Genomic DNA, 23,073 nt, shown 5'->3' with positions numbered 1-23,073 from the left:
ACTTCTCCCTAACTCATTCTATAAGTTATCACCCTGATAGCAAAACTTTGCAGAAACACAACAGAAAAAAAACAAAAAACCAAAAACAAAAAACCTCAGGCCAATATCTTTGATAAACGTTGATGCAAAAATCCTCAACAAAATACTAGCAAAACGCACCCAGCATCACATCAAAAACTTATCCCCTACAATCAAGTAGGCTTTATCCCTGGAAGGCAAGGTTCGTTCAACACAGGAAAATCAATAAATGTGATTCATCACATAAACAGAGCTAAAGAAAAAATCACATGATCATCTCAACAGATGCAGAAAAGGCTTTCAATAACATTCAACACCTCATCATGTTAAAAACTCTCAAAAAACTGGGTATTCAAAAAGCATACCTCAAAAAATCCAGAACCATCAATGACAAACCTATAGACAACATGATACTAAATGGACAAAAGCTGGAATCAGTTCCCTTGAACACCGGCAGAAGACAAGGTTGCCCTCTCTCACCACTCCTATTCAAAACAGTATGTAAAGTCCTGGCCAGAGCAATCAGGCAATGGAAAGGAATAAAACACATAGAAATAGGAGGAAGTCAAACTATCCCTGTTTGCAGATAACATGATTCCATATCAATAAAACCCCATTGTCTCAGTCCTAAAGCTCCTTAAGCTGATAAACAACTTTAGCAAGGTAGCAGTATACAAAATCAATGTATGAAAATCACTGGCATTCTTATACACCAAGAACAGCCAAGCCAAGATCCAAATCAACAATGCAATACCATTCACAATAGACATAAAAAAGAATAAAATACATAGGAATTCAGCAGACCAGGGAGGTGTAAGAGCTATACAATGAGAATTACAAAGACACAGCTCAAAGAAATAGAGATGAGACAAACAAATGGAAAAATATTTCATGCTCCTAAATAGGATGAATCAATATTGTTAATAAGTCCATACCGCCCAAAGCAATTTGCAGATATAATGCTATCCTTATGAAATTTCCAATGGCATTCTTCACAGAATTAGAAAACCTATTTTAAAATTCACATGAAAACAAAAAGGAGCCCAAATAGCCAAGGCAATCCTAAGCAAAACAACAAAGTGGGTGACCTCACACTACCTGAATTCAAAATATACTATACGGATACAGTAACCAAAATGGCATGGTACTGGTACAAAAACAGGCATATAAACCAGTGGAACAGAATAGAGAGCCCAGAAAGGAGGTGGCATACCTACAACCATAGATCTTTTACAAACCTGACAAAAACAAGCAATAGGGAAAGTATTCCCTATTTAATAAATGATGCTAGAAGAGTTGGCTAGCCATATGCTAAAAAATAAAACTGTTCTCCTTCCTTACACCATATACAAAACTTAAGATGGATTAAAGACTTAAATGTAAAACTCAAAACAATAAAAACCATAGAAAAAATTCTAGGCAATACTATTTATGACATAGACACAGGAAAAGGTTTCACGACGAAGACACCAAAAGCAATTGCAATGAAAGCGAAAATTGACAAATGGGACCTAATTAAACTAAAGAGCTTCTGCACAGCCAAAGAAACGATTATCATAGTGAACAGACAACCTACAAAATGGGAGAATTTTTTTTTCAATCTATCCATCTGACAAAGGTCTAATATCCAGGGTCTACAAGGAACTTAAACAAATTTACAAGAAACAAACAAACAACCCATTTAAAAAGTGGGCAAAGGACATGAACAGACACTTTTCAAAAGAAGACATCCATGCAGTCAAAAAAACATATGAAGAAAACCCTCAACATCACTAATCATTAGATAAATGCAAATCAAAACCACAATGAGATACCATCTCACACCAGTTAGAATGGCTATTATTGAAAAGTCAAAAAACAACAGATGCTGGCAAGGTTGCAGATACAAAGGAACACTTTTATACTGTTACTGGGAGTGTAAATCAGTTCAACCATTGTGGAAGACAGTGTGAAAATTCCTCAAAGCCCTAGAGGCAGAAATATCATTTGACCCAGCAATCCCATTACTGTCATATACCCAAAATAATATAAATCATTCTATCATAAAGATACATGCACATGTATGTTCTTTGCAGCATATTCACAATAGTGAAAATGGGCATTTAGGAATCAACCTAAATGCCCATTGGTGATAGACTGGATAACAAAAATGTGGTACATATACACCATGGAATAGTATGGAGCAATAAAAAGGAATGAGATCATGTCCTTTGCAGGGACAGGGATGGAATTGGAAGCTATTTCCTTCAACAAACTAACACAGGATACGAAACCAAACACCACATGTTCTCATTTATAAGTGAGAACGGAATGATGATAACACATGGACACAAGTGGGGAATAACACACACTGGGGCCTGTTGGAGGAGGGTGTGGAGGAGGAAGAGCATCAGGAAGAATAGCTAATGGATGCTGGGCTTAATACCTAAGTGATGGGATGATCTATGTGGCAAACCATGATGGCACATGTTTACGTATGTAACAAACCTGCACATCCGGCACATGTAACCCTGAACTTAAAGCAAAATTTGAAGGAAAAAAGGAAAAATGTCAAAAATATATGTTGGAGGGGTTGCAGAGAAAAGGGAATGCTTATATACTGTGGGTGGGAATGCAAATTAGTTCAACCTTTGTGGAAAGCAGTGTGGAAATTCCTCAAAGACCTAAAAACAGAACTACCATTCTATCCAGCAATCCATTTCTGGGTATATACCTAAAGGTGCATAAATCTTTTTATCATAAAGACAACTGCTCACGTATGTTCACCGTAGCAGTACTCAAAATAACAAAGACATGGAGTCAACGTAAATGGTCATCAATGGAAGAGTTGGATAAAGAAAATGTGGTACATATACACTATGTAATACTATGCAGCCATAAAGAAGAATAAGATCATGTCCTTTGCAGGAACATGGATTGAGCTGGAGAGCATTATCCTTAGCAAACTAACAGAAACAGAAAACCAAATATTGCATGCTCTCACTTATAATTCTGAGCTAAATGATGCGAACATATGGACACAAAGAGACGAGCAACAGACACTCGGGCCTACCAGAGGTTGGAGGGTGGAAGGAGGGAGAGGAGCAGGAAAAATAACTATTTGGTAATATGCTTAGTATCTGTGTGATCAAATAATCTGTACATCAAACCCCCATGATACAAGATTACTTACATAGCAAACCTGCACATGCACCCCTGAACCTAAAATAAAAGCCAAAAAAATGAATATGCTTAATGGCATTGAAGTGTACACTTAAAAATGGTTAAAATAGTAAATTTTATGTTATCTATATTTTACCACAATAAAAATTTGATCAAAACAAACAAAAAAAAATTGTTAATGCACCATGACCACATGGGACCTACCCTATTAATACAAGGCTGATTCCATATTAGAAAGTCCATCAATGCAACCCACCATGTTATAAACAGAAGAAAAATTGCATAATAATATCAATGGATTCAGTAAAAGCATTTAACAAAATTCAACATCTATTCTTTATAAAAACTCAGTAAACTGGAGCCTCCACTGCTCCATTTGTGAAATGAGGACACGGGCACTCTTAGATGAAATGATAAAAGCGAACAAACACCTGGACTCAGATTGGAAGACTGCTCATTTGTCTACTCCCTCATTCCGGGAAATTGCACTGAAAGCATCTGATTAAGAAAAACAAAATAATTCTGAAAGAAAGAAAACAAAGAAAAACATACTCCAGAATTCCTAATAGAACAAACCGGGATCCAGATCAAGATAGCCGAATAGGAATAGCTCCAGTCTCCAACTCCCAGCGCAAGCGACACAGAAGACAGGTGATTTCTGCATTTTCAACTGAGGTACTGGGTTCATCTCACTAGGGAGTGCCGGACAATCGGTGCTGGTCAGGTGCTGCAGCCCGACCAGCCAGAGCTGAAGCAGGGCGAGGCATCGCCTCACCTGGGAAGTGCAAGGGGGAAGGGAATCCCTTTTCCTAACCAGGGGAACTGAGACACACAACACCTGGAAAATCGGGTAACTCCCACACCAATACCGCGCTTTAAGCAAACGGGCACACGAGGAGATTGTATCCCACAACTGGTCGGGAGGGTCCCACGCCCACAGAGCCTCCCTCATTGCTAGCACAGCAGTCTGCCATCTAACCGCAAGGCAGCAGCGAGGCTGGGGGAGGAGCGCCCGCCATTGCTGAGGCTTAAGTAGGTAAACACAGCCACTGGAAAGCTCGAATTGGGTGGAGCACATAGCAGCTCAAGGAAACCTGCCTGTCTCTGTAGACTCCACCTCTGGGGACAGGGCACAACTAAACAACAGCAAAAGCAGCAGAAACCTCTGCAGACGCAAACGACTCTGACAGCTTTGAAGAGAGCAGTGGATCTCCCAACACGGAGGTTGAGATCTGAGAAGGGACAGACTGCCTGTTCAAGTGGGTCCCTAACCCCTGAGTAGCATAACTGGGAGACATCCCCCACTAGGGGTAGTCTGACATCCCACACCTCACAGGGTGGAGTACACTCCTGAGAGGAAGCTTCCAAAGCAAGAATCAGACAGGTACACTCACTGTTCAGCAATATTCTATCTTCTGCAGCCTTTGCTGCTGACACCGAGGCAAAAAGAGTCTGGAGTGGACCTCAGGCAATCTCCAACAGACCTACAGCTGAGGGTCCTGACAGTTAGAAGGAAAACTATCAAAAAGGAAGGACACCTACACCAAAACCCCATCAGTACGTCACCATCATCAAAGACCAGAGGCAGATAAAACCACAAAGATGGGGAAAAAGCAGGGCAGAAAAGCTGGAAATTCAAAAAATAAGAGCGCATCTCCCCCGGCAAAGGAGCGCAGCTCATGGCCTGCAACGGATCAAAGCTGAACGGAGAATGACTTTGACGAGATGAGAGAAGAAGGCTTCAGTCCATCAAACTTCTCAGACCTAAAGGAGGAATTACGCACCAAGTGCAAAGAAACTAAAAATCTTGAAAAAAGAGTGGAAGAATTGATAGCTAGAGTAATTAATGCAGAGAAGGTCATAAACGAAATGAAAGAGATGAAAACCATGACACGTGAAATACGTGACAAATGCACAAGCTTCAGTAACTGACTCAATCAACTGGAAGAAAGAGTATCAGCGATTGAGGATCAAATGAACGAAATGAAGCGAGAAGAGAAACCAAAAGAAAAAAGAAGCAAAAGAAATGAACAAAGCCTGCAAGAAGTATGGGATTATGTAAAAAGACCAAATCTACGTCTGATTGGGGTGCCTGAAAGTGAGGGGGAAAATGGAACCAAATTGGAAAACACTCTTCAGGATATCATCCAGGAGAACTTCCCCAACCTAGTAGGGCAGGCCAACATTCAAATCCAGGAAATACAGACAACGCTACAAAGATACTCCTCGAGAAGAGCAACTCCAGGACACATAATTGCCAGATTCACCAAAGTCGAAATGAAGGAAAAAATCTTAAGGGCAGCCAGAGAGAAAGGTCGGGTTACCCACAAAGGGAAGCCCATCAGACTAACAGCAGATCTCTCAGCAGAAACTCTCCAAGCCAGAAGAGAGTGGGGGCCAATATTCAACATTCTTAAAGAAAAGAATTTTAAACCCAGAATTTCATATCCAGCCAAACTAAGATAAGTGAAGGAGAAATAAAATCCTTTACAGATAAGCAAATGCTTAGAGATTTTGTCACCACTAGGCCTGCCTTACAAGAGACCCTGAAGGAAGCACTAAACATGGAAAGGAACAACCGGTATCAGACATTGCAAAAACATGCCAAAATGTAAGCACCATCGAGGCTAGGAAGAAACTGCATCAACTAACGAGCAAAATAACCAGTTAATACCATAATGGCAGGATCAAGTTCACACATAACAATATTAACCTTAAATGTAAATGGACTAAATGCTCCAATTAAAAGACACAGACTGGCAAACCGGATAAAGAGTCAAGACCCATCAGTCTGCTGTATTCAGGAGACCCATCTCACATGCAGATACATACATAGCCTCAAAATAAAGGGATAGAGGAAGACCTACCAAGCAAATGGAGAACAAAAAAAAGCAAGGGTTGCAATACTAGTCTCTGATAAAACAGACTTTAAACCATCAAAGATCAAAAGAGACAAAGAAAGCCATTCCAGAATGGTAAAGGGATCAATTCAACAGGAAGAGCTAACTATCCTAAATATATATGCACCCAATACAGGAGCACCCAGATTCATAAAGCAAGTCCTTAGAGACTTACAAAGAGACTTAGACTCCCATACAATAATAATGGGAGACTTCAACACTCCACTGTCAACATTAGACAGATCAACGAGACAGAAAGTTAACAAGGATATCCAGGAATTGAACTCATCTCTGCAGCAAGCAGACCTAATAGACATCTCTAGAACTCTCCACCCCAAATCAACAGAATATACATTCTTCTCAGCACCACATCGCACTTATTCCAAAATTGACCACATAATTGGAAGTAAAGCACTCCTCAGCAAATGTACAAGAACAGAAATTATAACAAACTGTCTCTCAGACCACAGTGCAATCAAACTAGAACTCAGGACGAAGAAACTCAATCAAAACGCTCAACTACATGGAAACTGAACAACCTGCTCCTGAATGACTACTGGGTACATAACGAAATGAAGGCAGAAATAAAGATGTTCTTTGAAACCAATGAGAACAAAGATACAACATACCAGAATCTCTGGGACACATTTAAAGCAGTGTGTAGAGGGAAATTTATAGCACTAAATGCCCACAAGAGAAAGCAGGAAAGATCAAAATTGACACCCTAACATCACAATTAAAAGAACTAGAGAAGCAAGAGCAAACACATTCGAAAGCTAGCAGAAGGCAAGAAATAACTAAGATCAGAGCAGAACTGATGGAGATAGAGACTCAAAAAACCCTCCAAAAAATCAATGAATCCAGGAGTTGGTTTTTTGAAAAGATCAACAAAATTGACAGACCGCTAGCAAGACTAATAAAGAAGAAAAGAGAGAAGAATCATATAGATGCAATTAAAATTGCTAAAGGGGATATCACCACCGACCCCACAGAAATAGAAACTACCATCAGAGAATACTATAAACACCTCTACGCAAATAAACTAGAAAATCTAGAAGAAATGGATAATTTCCTGGACACTTACACTCTTCCAAGACTAAACCAGGAAGAAGTTGAATCCCTGAATAGACCAATAGCAGGCTCTGAAGTTGAGGCAGTAATTAATAGCCTATTAAAGAAAAAAAGTCCAGGACCAGATGGATTCACAGCTGAATTCTACCAGAGGTACAAGCAGGAGCTGGTACCATTCCTTCTGAAACTATTCCAATCAATAGAAAAAGAGGGAATCCTCCCTAACTCATTTTATGAGGCCAACATCATCCTGATAGCAAAGCCTGGCAGAGACACAACAAAAAAAGAGAATTTTGGACCAATATCCCTGATGAACATCGATGCAAAAATCCTCAATAAAATACTGGCAAACCAGATTCAGCAGCACAACAAAAAGCTTATCCACCATTATCAAGTGGGCTTCATCCCTGCGATGCAAGGCTGGTTCAACATTTGCAAATCAACAAACATAATCCATCATATAAACAGAAGCAAAGACACAGAACCACATGATTATCTCAATAGATGCAGAAAAGGCTTTTGACAAAATTCAACAGCCCTTCATGCTAACAATGCTCTATAAATTCGGTATTGATGGAACGTACCTCAAAAAAATAAGAGCTATTTATGACAAACCCACAGCCAATATCATACTGAATGGGCAAAAACTGGAAAATTCCCTTTGAAAACTGGCACAAGACAGGGATGCCCTCTCTCACCACTCCTATTCAACATAGTGTTGGAAGTTCTGGCTAGGGCAATCAGGCAAGAGAAAGAAATCAAGGGTATTCAGTTAGGAAAAGAAGAAGTCAAATTGTCCCTCTTTGCAGATGACATGATTGCATATTTAGAAAATCGCATTGTCTCAGCCCAAAATCTCCTTAAGCTGATAAGCAACTTCAGCAAAGTCTCAGGATACAAAATTAATGTGCAAAAATCACAAGCATTCGTATACACCAGTAACAAACAGAGAGCCAAATCAGGAATGAACTTCCATTCACAATTGCTTCAAAGAGAATAAAATATCTAGGAATCCAACTTACAAGGGATGTAAAGGACCTCTTCAAGGAGAACTACAAAACCACTGCTCAGTGAAATAAAAGAGGACACAAACAAATGGAAGAACATACCATGCTCATGGATAGGAAGAATCAATATCGTGAAAATGGCCATGCTGCCCAAAGTTATTTATAGATTCAATGCCATCCCCATCAAGCTACCAATGAATTTCTTCACAGAATTGGAAAAAACTGCTTTAAAGTTCATATGGAACCAATAAGAGCCCGCATCTCCAAGACAATCCTAAGTCAAAGAACAAAGCTGGAGGCATCATGCTACCTGACTTCAAACTATACTACAAGGCTACAGTAACCAAAACAGCATGGTACTGGTACCAAAACAGAGATATAGACCAATGGAACAGAACAGAGTCCTCAGAAATAATACCACACATCTACAGCCATCTGATCTTTGACAAACCTGAGAGAAACAAGAAATGGGGAAAGGATTCCCTATTTAATAAATGGTGCTGGGAAAATTGGCTAGCCATAAGTAGAAAGCTGAAACTGGATCCTTTCCTTACTCCTTATACGAAAATTAATTCAAGATGGATTAGAGACTTAAATGTTAGACCTAATACCATAAAAAAATCCTCGAGGAAAACCTAGGTAGTTACCAATCAGGACCATAGGGCATGGGCAAAGACTTCATGTCTAAAACACCAAAAAGCAACAGCAACAAAAGCCAAAATCACAAATGGGATCTCCTTTAAACTAAAGCGCTTCTGCACCAGCAAAAGAAACTACCAATCAGAGTGAACAGGCAACCTACAGAATGGAGAACATTTTTTGCAATCTACTCATCTGACAAAGGGCTAATATCCAGGAACCTTCATTAAAAAGTCAGGAAACAACAGGTGCTGGAGAGGATGTGGAGAAATAGGAACACTTTTACACTGTTGGTGGGATTGTAAACTAGTTCAACCATTATGGAAAACAGTATGGCGATTCCTCAAGGATCTAGAACTAGATGTACCATATGACCCAGCCATCCCATTACTGGGTATATACCCAAAGGATTATAAATTATGCTGCTATAAAGACACATGCACACGTATGTTTATTGCGGCACTATTCACAATAGCAAAGACTTGGAATCAACCCAAATGTCCATCAGTGACAGATTGGATGAAGAAAATGTGGCACATATACACCATGGAATACTATGCAGCCATAAAAAAGGATGAGTTTGTGTCCTTTGTAGGGACATGGATGCAGCTGGAAACCATCATTCTTAGCAAACTATCACAAGAACAGAAAACCAAACACCGCATGTTCTCACTCATAGGTGGGAACTGAACAATGAGATCACTCGGACTCGGGAAGGGGAACATCACACACCGGGGCCTATCATGGGGAGGGGGGAGGGGGGAGGGATTGCATTGGGAGTTATACCTGATGTAAATGACGAGTTGATGGGTGCTGACGAGTTGATGGGTGCAGCACACCAACATGGCACAAGTATACATATGTAACAAACCTGCACGTTATGCACATGTACCCTAGAACTTAAAGTATAATAATAATAAATAAATTAAAAATATATATATATTTACACGTCTTTAACTCTTACATATTTATGTGCTTTTCATATGTAATTTTTATGATAATAAAAAGAAAACAATAAATGTTTATTAAAAAGGAGTAAAGTTTAATTTTCATACCAAAAAAATCTCAGTAATTAATGAATTGATGATTAACAAATGTTAATACTTCTTGTAGGCCAGAAACTCTGATAAAATATGTATGTAGATTATCTGACTGAATTCTCACAATAACCCTTTGGACAGGTAAAATATTATTCCCAATTTCCAGATAAGAAAACTCGGGCACTGGAAATTATAGAGCTTGCCCCCTGTCAGCACAGTTTCTAAGTGGGAGAGCTGGGATTCAAGTCCTGGGAATTCTGATTGAAAAACCATAGCACTATTCTCACTCTCAGTCTTGTTCTGTTCCAAAATTTCTGTGTGAACTTGAACAACTTATGAAACCTCCCTATGTTTCAATTCTTCTGATTAAAAGTGATAAAAATCATAATATTTTGCTGAGCCAAATCGCAAGCATGCTGTGACAATCAAAAGAGATAAAGAATACATGCTTTGAAGTAAGATATACACATGGAATTATAAATCTAACTATGTGGCAGTTTTCTTGCTAGGAAAGGAAGAAAATAGATCCTAGAAAATGCCCTATAAATATAGTATAAAAATAGTTTCAAATAACCTATTAATTAAAGCTAACCGAATTTTTACTGTTAGCTCACCTAACAAAATTGCACACTTTTTGAGTACAAGAACCATTCATGTGTACTTTCTCTGAGCCTCAGTCAGAACACTGCACACAATAGGTGCTTAATTCATGATATAATCAGGGAGCATCACAAGATCTGTTGAATTCTGTGTATCAAAGAAAATATCCTGGACTATGGTCTGAATAATGACCTCAGAAAGTTTGTATATGAGTCCACCTTGGAAAACAACTTCTTAGGAAATAGCACAAGGACTAAAGCAACATCAGAAACCATCAGCTCATCTCACCAGAGTAGTGGATGCTGGGCAGCACAACAGAGCTGCCGGGGGAAGTCATCTGTGTGTGGAACAGGACATCTTAAGAGTTATGTTTGAAAACTTACCCAAAAAGAGACTATCAACTTCCTCCAAAAGAATTGGCTGCTTCACCCTTTCTTGACAAGGATTCAAATGGAAGAAATTGATCCTCTAACAAGAAGAAGCAAGAGAGAGACAATTACAGAAAGGATTTTAACTTAACTCAACCTCCCATGGTTTTTACCCTGAAGGATCAGGGTAATAACATCTAATACTGCAGAGTTCTTCAACAGTTTGCAAAAAACTATTTCCCAATGACTGAGCAATTTTCATGTAATTTTCATAGCAGTCCACTTAATTAGACGAAGCTGTTAAAGAATTACTATTAATTCCTTTTCTACAAAGAAACAGGGGCTTAAAGGTTGGATACTATATAAATTCATCACTGGAAAGTGGCAGTACTGAGCTCAGGCAGTTTAGATGGTCCTCTGTAGATGCAATTACTGTGCCATCACCTCAAGCTGCCCTTGTCAAACTTTCATTCATACATACATTTTATTTATTTATTTGTTTTATTTATTATTTTCATTCATTTCAAAAACTACATAGCATGAGTCCGCATGTGTTAGCAGGCCCAGATTGTTAGGCCACTCTTAACGACTTCTGTGGACATGTGAGTTCAGTTGTATTTTGAACATAAGTATAATTACTTAACATTTCTCTTGGGCAGTTCAGCATATATGTTCTAACACAACAAGGCCAAGCATTTATGCAGTTAAGTGTTTTCTCCTCCTCTGTATGTGCCCTTAACGAGGATAAAGAAAGGATTGTGCAATAAAAAAGTGATTGTGTTTTGTTTTCTATATGAATCTATTTATGTTTGGTCATGTATTTTCATAATCGCCCATCATGCTTTGCTTTATATGATTTTGTTCAATCCTGTTCATTACTACTTTATTTTGCCTGTTTTGTCTTCTCTACCCATTCACTTCTTTCCATACTTCGTTTTTGAGTATTTTAAACGTGCAGTCTGGTCTTTTGGAAACGCCATTTAGGCTTTGATCGTTTATTTTTAACCATGATCTTGAGGAACTTTCCCTTTAAATATGGGACACTAAGTCCATTCACATTGTGTCATAAATTCCTATGATTTTGTTTTGTTTCTGTTCCTGTTCATGCTTATTTATTCTTTATTATTTTTTCTTGGTCGCTTTCTTCTTGGTTCTGATTTGGCCTTGAATTGATCTCTTCGTTTCACACATCTCCACACATCCCCATGTCCATGAGATTTGCGCAATTTATTATTAATGTTATAACTTTTGATTACGTGATTGTTGTTTGCATATAAACTTTATTAACACTTAAAAATCTGTATACTTTTTTATGAATATGGCCCAGAATTTACATATGATAGGTTTGCCAGTATTTTCCTCATTCCAATTCCAAGCTCAAAGATAAGTACTTTATCCTTCTATGTCTCTTTTTTTCTTTATTGAACATGCTCATGTGGGTATGGCACCATTTCAAGATGACAAGCATAAAATACTAGCTCCCAGTTTCACATTCACTTTTTGCAGTTGAAACATTAACAATCTCTGTATCGCAAGAGTAGACTTGAAACCTTAGTTTCCCCCTCCTCCTTGAATCTGAGCCTTACTGATTCCACTTTTAACCAAGAAGGAATGTGCACAGAAGTCCAAGGGAAAAGTCATTTTCTCGTGCATCCCACTGTGTGGTCTCTCGGAAAGGTTGCTCCCCTGAAGGCTCTCTGGAGGAATGCTCCCCTACACAGAATCCAGACCTGTGGATGTGATGAGAAGTCTAAACCACCATGACAAATGGGCCAAGTATGGGGGACTCTTGTCAACAGTCCAGGCTGATGCCCAGCCTTGGAAAGTCATGCTAGCCCAGGAAAGTCTAAACATGATGACTTGGGGAAGATTGTCTTCGTGAATCTGATTCCAGTTCACACTAAAACCCTTTGATCACCTCCAGCTTGTCTGAGGTCGTTCTGAGCCGAGGCTGCCATATTTGTGAAGTAGATAGTATGCCATCCTCATAGGCACTGCCTCTTAAATTCCCTGACACACAGATTCTCTATGCAGGAATATCTGTGAGCATGTTAATATAGGTGTTGTTTTCATTCTTAAAAATATTACCACTATCTTAGTAATGGTGGGTGCTAGAGTGTTTAACAAAGGCATGTCGATAGCTATAACACTGGATATTACTAACATAACTTTGGTAATTTTAGTTCTTACGTCATTATTAATTTTTCAAGGCATGTCACTTCCAATTCAAAACATGTCTTAAGAATTTTTAATATTCACGCAATGACAGTGTCAAAATTTTATTTCTATTTGACTAGTGATGCTTTACTAAATTCATGTGTTCATCCAGCAATTTTCTAGTATCGCGCTTCAGTCTGTCCAATTACATTTATTTGGTGTCCAATCGTGGAGAGAGAAACCACCAAGAATTTCAACAAGGAGAAATGTGTGTAAAGTTTCATATAAATACTCGTTGTGTTAAACTAGAACCAAACAGATATGGAGAATCAAAAGATAGCCTAGTATGGTAAGAGAAAAAACTCTAAAAGAAATATAGAAGAATAGTAGAATACAGGGGAAGGACGCCATTGTCATACAGTAGAGAGAGAGAGAGACTGCCTAAGAAGAAAATGACATCCCTGGGCTGGCAGAAATCCAGGAGCGTGAAATTGGAAGAGGATAGACAAGAAATGGAGAGAAAATGCAAATCAATGCTGGTGCAGATGAAACTTGCAAATGGCTGCGTCAGCTGCTGCAGAGCCCGACCAGCGAGAGCTGAAGCAGGGCGAGCATTGCCCTCACCTGGGAAGCGCAAGGGGGAAGGGAGTCCCTTTTCCTAGCCAGGGGAACTGAGACACACAACACCTGGCAAAAATCGGGTAACTCCACCCCAATACTGCGCTTTAGGAAACAGGCACACCAGGAGATCGTATCCCACACCTGGCCGGGAGGGTCCCACACCCACGGAGCCTCCCTCGTTGCTAGCGCAGCAGTCTGTGATCTACCGGCAAGGCAGCAGCGAGGCTGGGGGAGGGGCGCCCGCCATTGCTGAGGCTTAAGTAGTAAACAAAGCTGCTGGGAAGCTCGAACTGGGTGGAGCTCACAGCAGCTCAAGGAAACCTGCCTGTCTCTGTAGACTCCACCTCTGGGGACAGGGCACAGTAAACTAAGACACACAGACACCTCTGCACAGACGCAAACGACTCTGTCTGACAGCTTTGAAGAGAGCAGTGGATCTCCCAACACGGAGGTTGAGATCTGAGAAGGGACAGACTCCCTGCTCAAGCGGGTCCCTGACCCCTGAGTAGCCTAACTGGGAGACATCCCCCACTAGGGGCAGTCTGACACCCCACACCTCACAGGGAGAAGTACACCCCTGAGAGGAAGCTTCCAAAGCAAGAATCAGACAGGTACACTCGCTGTTCAGAAATATTCTATCTTCTGCAGCCTCTGCTGCTGATACCCAGGCAAACAGGGTCTGGAGTGGGACCTCAAGCAATCTCCAACAGACCTACAGCTGAGGGTCCTGACTGTTAGAAGGAAAACTATCAAACAGGAAGGACACCTACACCAAAACCCCATCAGTACATCACCATCATCAAAGACCAGAGGCAGATAAAACCACAAAGATGGGGAAAAAGCAGGGCAGAAAAGCTGGAAATTCAAAAAAATAAGAGCGCATCTCCCCGGCAAAGGAGCGCAGCTCATCGCCAGCAACGGATCAAAGCTGGACGGAGAATGACTTTTGACGAGATGAGAGAAGAAGGCTTCAGTCCATCAAATTTCTCAGAGCTAAAGGAGGAATTACGTACCCAGCGCAAAGAAACTAAAAATCTTGAAAAAAAAGTGGAAGAATTGATGGCTAGAGTAATTAATGCAGAGAAGGTCCTAAACGAAATGAAAGAGATGAAAACCATGACACGAGAAATACGTGACAAATGCACAAGCTTCAGTAACCGACTCGATCAACTGGAAGAAAGAGTATCAGCGATTGAGGATCAAATGAATGAAATGAAGCGAGAAGAGAAACCAAAAGAAAAAAGAAGAAAAAGAAACGAACAAAGCCTGCAAGAAGTATGGGATTATGTAAAAAGACCAAATCTACGTCTGATTGGGGTGCCTGAAAGTGAGGGGGAAAATGGAACCAAGTTGGAAAACACTCTTCAGGATATCATCCAGGAGAACTTCCCCAACCTAGTAGGGCAGGCCAACATTCAAATCCAGGAAATACAGAGAACGCCACAAAGATACTCCTCGAGAAGAGCAACTCCAAGACACATAATTGCCAGATTCACCAAAGTTGAAATGAAGGAAAAAATCTTAAGGGCAGCCAGAGAGAAAGGTCGGGTTACCCACAAAGGGAAGGGCCCATCAGACTAACAGCAGATCTCTCAGCAGAAACTCTACAAGCCAGAAGAGAGTGGGGGCCAATATTCAACATTCTTAAAGAAAAGAATTTTAAACCCAGAATTTCATATCCAGCCAAACTAAGTTTCATAAGTGAAGGAGAAATAAAATCCTTTACAGATAAGCAAATGCTTAGAGATTTTGTCACCACTAGGCCTGCCTTACAAGAGATCCTGAAGGAAGCACTAAACATGGAAAGAAACAACCGGTACCAGCCATTGCAAAAACATGCCAAAATGTAAAGACCATTGAGGCTAGGAAGAAACTGCATCAACTAATGAGCAAAATAACCAGTTAATATCATAATGGCAGGATCAAGTTCACACATAACAATATTAACCTTAAATGTAAATGGACTAAATGCTCCAATTAAAAGACACAGACTGGCAAACTGGATAAAGAGTCAAGACCCATCAGTCTGCTGTATTCAGGAGACCCATCTCACACGCAGAGACATACATAGGCTCAAAATAAAGGGATGGAGGAAGATTTACCAAGCAAATGGAGAACAAAAAAAAAGCAGGGGTTGCAATACTAGTCTCTGATAAAACAGACTTTAAACCATCAAAGATCAAAAGAGACAAAGAAGGCCATTACATAATGGTAAAGGGATCAATTCAACAGGAAGAGCTAACTATCCTAAATATATATGCACCCAATACAGGAGCACCCAGATTCATAAAGCAAGTCCTTAGAGACTTACAAAGAGACTTAGACTCCCATACAATAATAATGGGAGACTTCAACACTCCACTGTCAACATTAGACAGATCAACGAGACAGAAAGTTAACAAGGATATCCAGGAATTGAACTCATCTCTGCAGCAAGCAGACCTAATAGACATCTATAGAACTCTCCACCCCAAATCAACAGAATATACATTCTTCTCAGCACCACATCATACTTACTCCAAAATTGACCACGTAATTGGAAGTAAAGCACTCCTCAGCAATGTACAAGAACAGAAATTATAACAAACTGTCTCTCAGACCACAGTGCAATCAAACTAGAACTCAGACTAAGAAACTCACTCAAAACCGCTCAACTACATGGAAACTGAAACAACCTGCTCCTGAATGACTACTGGGTACATAACGAAATGAAGGCAGAAATAAAGATGTTCTTTGAAACCAATGAGAACAAAGATACAACATACCAGAATCTCTGGGACACATTTAAAGCAGTGTGTAGAGGGAAATTATAGCACTAAATGCCCACAAGAGAAAGCAGGAAAGATGTAAAATTGACACTCTAACATCGCAATTAAAAGAACTAGAGAAGCAAGAGCAAACACATTCGAAAGCTAGCAGAAGGCAAGAAATAACTAAGATCAGAGCAGAACTGAAGGAGATAGAGACACAAAAAACCCTCCAAAAATCAATGAATCCAGGAGTTGGTTTTTTGAAAAGATCAACAAAATTGACAGACCACTAGCCAGACTAATAAAAGAAGAAAAGAGAGAAGAATCAAATCGACGCAATTAAAAATGATCAAGGGGATATCACCACCGACCCCACAGAAATACAAACTACCATCAGAGAATACTATAAACACCTCTACGCAAATAAACTGGAAAATCTAGAAGAAATGGATAATTTCCTGGACACTTACACTCTTCCAAGACTAAACCAGGAAGAAGTTGAATCCCTGAATAGACCAATAGCAGGCTCTGAAATTGAGGCAACAATTAATAGCCTACCAACCAAAAAAAGTCCAGGACCAGATGGATTCACAGCTGAATTCTACCAGAGGTACAAAGAGGAGTTGGTACCATTCCTTCTGAAACTATTCCAATCATAGAAAAAGAGGGAATCCTCCCTAACTCATTTTATGAGGCCAACATCATCCTGATACCCAAAGCCTGGCAGAGACACAACAAAAAAAGAGAATTTTAGACCAAATATCCCTGATGAACATCGATGCAAAAAATCCTCAATAAAATACTGGCAAACCGGATTCAGCAACACATCAAAAAGCTTATCCACCATGATCAAGTGGGCTTCATCCCTGGATGCAAGGCTGGGTTCAACATTCGCAAATCAATAACATAATCCAGCATATAAACAGACCAAAGACAAACCACATGATTATCTCAATAGATGCAGAAAAGGCTTTTGACAAAAATTCAACAGCCTTCATGCTAAAAACGCTCAATAAATTCGGTATTGATGGAACGTACCTCAAAATAATAAGAGCTATTTATGACAAACCCACAGCCAATATCATACTGAATGGGCAAAAACTGGAAAAATTCCCTTTGAAAACTGGCACAAGACAGGGATGCCCTCTCTCACCACTCCTATTCAACATAGTGTTGGAAGTTCTGGCTAGGGCAATCAGGCAAGAGAAAGAAATCAAGGGTATTCAGTTAGGAAAAGAAGAAGTCAAATTGTCCCTGTTTGCAGATGACATGATTGTATATTTAGAAAACCCCATTGTCTCAGCCCAAAATCTCCTTAAGCTGATAAGCAACTTCAGCAAAGTCTCAGGATACAAAATTAATGTGCAAAAATCACAAGCATTCTTATACACCAGTAACAGACAAACAGAGAGCCAAATCAGGAATGAACTTCCATTCACAATTGCTTCAAAGAGAATAAAATACCTAGGAATCCAACTTACAAGGGATGTAAAGGACCTCTTCAAGGAGAACTACAAACCACTGCTCAGTGAAATCAAAGAGGACACAAACAAATGGAAGAACATACCATGCTCATGGATAGGAAGAATCAATATTGTGAAAATGGCCATACTGCCCAAGGTAATTTATAGATTCAATGCCATCCCCATCAAGCTACCAATGAGTTTCTTCACAGAATTGGAAAAAACTGCTTTAAAGTTCATATGGAACCAAAAAAGAGCCCGCATCTCCAAGACAATCCTAAGTCAAAAGAACAAAGCTGGAGGCATCACGCTACCTGACTTCAAACTATACTACAAGGCTACAGTAACCAAAACAGCATGGTACTGGTACCAAAACAGAGATATAGACCAATGGAACAGAACAGAGTCCTCAGAAATAATACCACACATCTACAGCCATTTGATCTTTGACAAACCTGAGAGAAACAAGAAATGGGGAAAGGATTCCCTATTTAATAAATGGTGCTGGGAAAATTGGCTAGCCATAAGTAGAAAGCTGAAACTGGATCCTTTCCTTACTCCTTATACGAAAATTAATTCAAGATGGATTAGAGACTTAAATGTTAGACCTAATACCATAAAAATCCTAGAGGAAAACCTAGGTAGTACCATTCAGGACATAGGCATGGGCAAAGATTTCATGTCTAAAACACCAAAAGCAACGGCAGCAAAAGCCAAAATTGACAAATGGGATCTCATTAAACTAAAGAGCTTCTGCACAGCAAAAAGACACTACCATCAGAGTGAACAGGCAACCTACAGAATGGGAGAAAATTTTTGCAATCTACTCATCTGACAAAGGGCTAATATCCAGAACCTACAAAGAACTCAAACAAATTTACAAGAAAAAAACAAACAACCCCATCAAAAGTGGGCAAAGGACATGAACAGACATTTCTCAAAAGAAGACATTCATACAGCCAACAGACACATGAAAAAATGCTCATCATCACTGGCCATCAGAGAAAATGCAAATCAAACCACAATGAGATACCATCTCACACCAGTTAGAATGGCAATCATTAAAAAGTCAGGAAACAACAGGTGCTGGAGAGGATGTGGAGAAATAGGAACACTTTTACACTGTTGGTGGGATTGTAAACTAGTTCAACCATTATGGAAAACAGTATGGCGATTCCTCAAGGATCTAGAACTAGATGTACCATATGACCCAGCCATCCCATTACTGGGTATATACCCAAAGGATTATAAATTATGCTGCTATAAAGACACATGCACACGTATGTTTATTGCAGCACTATTCACAATAGCAAAGACTTGGAATCAACCCAAATGTCCATCAGTGACAGATTGGATTAAGAAAATGTGGCACATATACACCATGGAATACTATGCAGCCATAAAAAAGGATGAGTTTGAGTCCTTTGTAGGGACTTGGATGCAGCTGGAATCCATCATTCTTAGCAAACTATCACAAGAACAGAAAACCAAACACCGCATGTTCTCACTCATAGGTGGGAACTGAACAATGAGATCACTCGGACTCAGGAAGGGGGAACATCACACACCTGGGGCCTATCATGGGAGGGGGGAGGGGGAGGGATGGGTGCAGCACAGCAACATGGCACAAGTATACATATGTAACAAACCTGCACGTTATGCACATGTACCCTACAACTTAAAGTATAATAATAATAAATAAATTAAAAAAAAAAAAAGAAACTCCAAGAGCCTGCCCCTCCACCAAACTAACAAATAAACAGGCACAAATTGTTAGAATGAACTTTAATGTAACTGGTCAAAGGTCTGCAGCAATGAGGTGAACACTTGATCAAGAAAAAGATGACAATCTCAGCAGGAGACCTTTGCGGCATTCTAACCCACTCTGGCTCCATTCCTTCTTCTCCAGTTTGGTGGTAGTCTTGAGAACAGTATCCCATGTTTCCTATGTGGGTTCATGGTACCAAAAGGAGCAGAGGAGACCTTGTTCTCAAAGAATTATTGTAATTTTGACCCATCTGGTGGTTCACTGAAGGACAGGTGCAAAGAACTTGCCTTTATTTTGCCTAACTCAGAATTCTCCAAGGGCAGCTATCTAGGGGCCTTGTCAAAAACATTTGACAATGTGTTAGCCTCTGCCACCAGAGGGAAGGAATAACAGTCAGGAAACAATAGACACACTTAAAAGCTTGGACTGCTTATAATATTTAAGAGGTTAACTTTTTAACAAAAACTATGAGGCACACAAAAAAAAATAAATAAGAAAGTATAGCCAATACACAGGGGTTAAAAAAAAAATAGAAACTGTCTGAAGAAGCCCAACTATTAGGATTTACTAGACAAAAACTTTAAATCAAATGTATTTGCTCAATGAGCTAAAGGAAACCTTGGACAAAGAACTAAAGCAAACCAGGAAGGAGAACAATGTCACACCAAACAGAGAATGTCAACAAGGAGACAGAAATTATAAAAAGAAAAAAAATAAAAATACTGGAATTGAAGTGTGCTTTTCTATACACCCAAGAACTCAACAAATTCCAGTTAGGATAAACTCACAGAGATGTATATTGAGACATATTACAATCTAACTTTAGAAACACAAAAACACAAAAAGAAAAATTAAAAAAGAAAGACGAAAACAAAGACAGATACCCAAAAGCAGCAGGAAAGAAACAACTTATTACATAAAAGGAATTCTCAATACGATTAACAGCTGCCTTGTCATCAGGAACCACAGAGGCTAGAAGTCAGTGGGGTGATGTACTAAAATTGCTGGGGAAAAAAAAAAAAAAAAGGTCAACCAACATTTTTATATCCAGCAAAACTATGTTCAAGAATAAAGGAAAATTAAGACATTTCCAGACAGTTCCCAGCACAAAAACAAAAAAAAGAGAGTGTCCATAGCTAGTAGAGCTACCCTACAAAAAATGTTAATGGGAATCCTTCAGAATGAAATGGAAGAACACAATAGTAACTCAAATTTGCTTAAATAAATAAAGAACGCCAGTAAAGGTGATTGCAAAGGTAAATATAAGTTGGTATTAATATATTTTATATTATTATATAAATAATATAATATTTATGTTATTTAAAAAATCATTACATAAAATTATAAGTGTATGTTAATGGGCACACAATGTATAAAGATATAATTTGTGATAATAAGATAAAGGGAAACAGCTAGATAGAAACAAAGTTCTTGTATACAGTCAGCCCTCTGTATCCATGGGTTCTATATATGTAGATTTAACAAACTATAGATTTAAAATATTTGAAAAAATAATGATTAAAAAACCAATACAACAATAAAAAATACTACAAATAAAAACAATACAATACAACAACTATTTATATTGAATTGGTATTGTAATCTAGAGACGACAAAGTATGTGGAAGGATGTAGATAGCTTATGCAAATAGTATACCATTTTATATGAGGGAGTTGAGCATCCACAGATTTTGATATCTGTGGGGATGTCTCAGAAGCAGTCCTCTGTGGATATCAAGGGATAGCTCTACTATTGAAACTAAATTGGTATTAATTCAAACTACATTATTATAAATTAATATGTTAATTATAACTCCCAAAGCAAGACTAAGAAAATAACCAAAAATATGTAGTAAAAAGAAAGAAGAGGGAAATTAAATTGGTATACTACAAAACATCTGTAAAACACAGAGGGCAGTACTGAATAATTGAGGAATGAAAAAGATCTAAAACATGAAACAACAAGTAGCAAAATGACATAAGTCCTTTCTTATCAGTAATTACTTTAAGTGTAAATAGATTAAACTCTCCAATTACAAGGTTTAAAGGGCTAAAATGGATTAAAGGAAACATAATAGGTTATCTACAAGAGACTCACATTAAAATAAAAAACTTTGAAATGGAAAGGGTGGGAAAAGATATTCTAGGCAAATAGTGAGCAAAAGAAAGCTATCCTCTATTATACTAGAATATAATATATTCGTATACAGTAGTCCCCATTTATCCATGGTTTTACATTTCATGGTTTCAGTTAACCACGTTCAACCATGATCTTAAAATATTAAATTAAAACATCCAGAAATAAACAATTCATAAGTTTGTCATTGCATACCACTTTGAGTAGCATGATGAAATCTCACACCACTCTATTTCACTCAAGACATGAATCTTCCCTTTCTCCAGGACATCCATACTGTATATCCACACTCCTATCCACCCATTAGTCACTTAGTAGCCCTCTTGAGTATCAGATCAAATGTCACATATAGTATACGTAGGTTTTGGTACTATTTGTGGTTTTAGGCATTCATTCACTGGGAATCTTAGAGCATATCCTCCACAGATAAGGGGGAACTATATATAGCTACACTAATATCTGACAAAATAGATTTTTTTAATTGTTATGAGAGATGAAGAACAATATTATATAATGATAAAAGGCAAAAAGGCAAATCTGTCAAGCAACAACAATTATACATATATATGCACCAAACAACAGAGCCCCTAAATAAATAAAGCAAAATTTGATAGAATTGAAGGAAGACATAGACCAACTAGACCTAATAGGTATATATTGAACATTCTAACCCAACAACAGAATACACATTATTCTCAAGAGCATTTGTAACATTCTCCAAGGTAGACCATATGCTAGGCCATGACAAGATTCAATAAATTTTAAAACATTGAAATCATAGAGAAGAGGCTAAGATGGCCAACTAGAAAGAGCCATGGTAGAAAGCTCCCACCGAGAAAAAGAAAAATGGTGAGTGAATCCTGCACTGGCAACTGAGGTATCCAGGTTCTCTCATTGGGAGTGACTAGGCAGTTGGTGCAATCCACAGAGAGTGAGAAAAAGAAGGATGGTGCAATGGTTCACCTGGGAGCCACTCAGCACAAGGGGAGCTTCCACCCCCAGCCAAGGGAGGTGGTGAGTAATTGAGCTACTCTGCTCAGGAAACCATGCTTTTTCCATGGATCTATGCAACCTAAAGACCAGATCTCCCTCATGAGCCCATGCCACCAGGGCCTTGGGTCACAAGCATAGAGCTATACAGATTCTCTGTGGCCACTTGGCTGAAGACTGCCTAAGATTACCAAGTTCTAGGGGGAAGGGGTGGCCACCATCACTGCAGCTGCCTGTTGCCTAAGCTCCCAAGGGAAGGAGTGGCAGCCATCACTGCAGCTCTATCCCGGCCCGCGGGATAGTCGAAGCAGGCCCTGGAGGAGGGAGTGGGAATTTGGGGACAAGAGACACGAGAAATGGAGACAAGACAGTGCTCTGATCA

Source organism: Macaca thibetana, chromosome X (assembly GCF_024542745.1).
Source record: "Macaca thibetana thibetana isolate TM-01 chromosome X, ASM2454274v1, whole genome shotgun sequence".
Lineage (NCBI taxonomy): Eukaryota > Metazoa > Chordata > Mammalia > Primates > Cercopithecidae > Macaca > Macaca thibetana.
Note: the sequence above shows the minus strand (reverse complement) of the source record.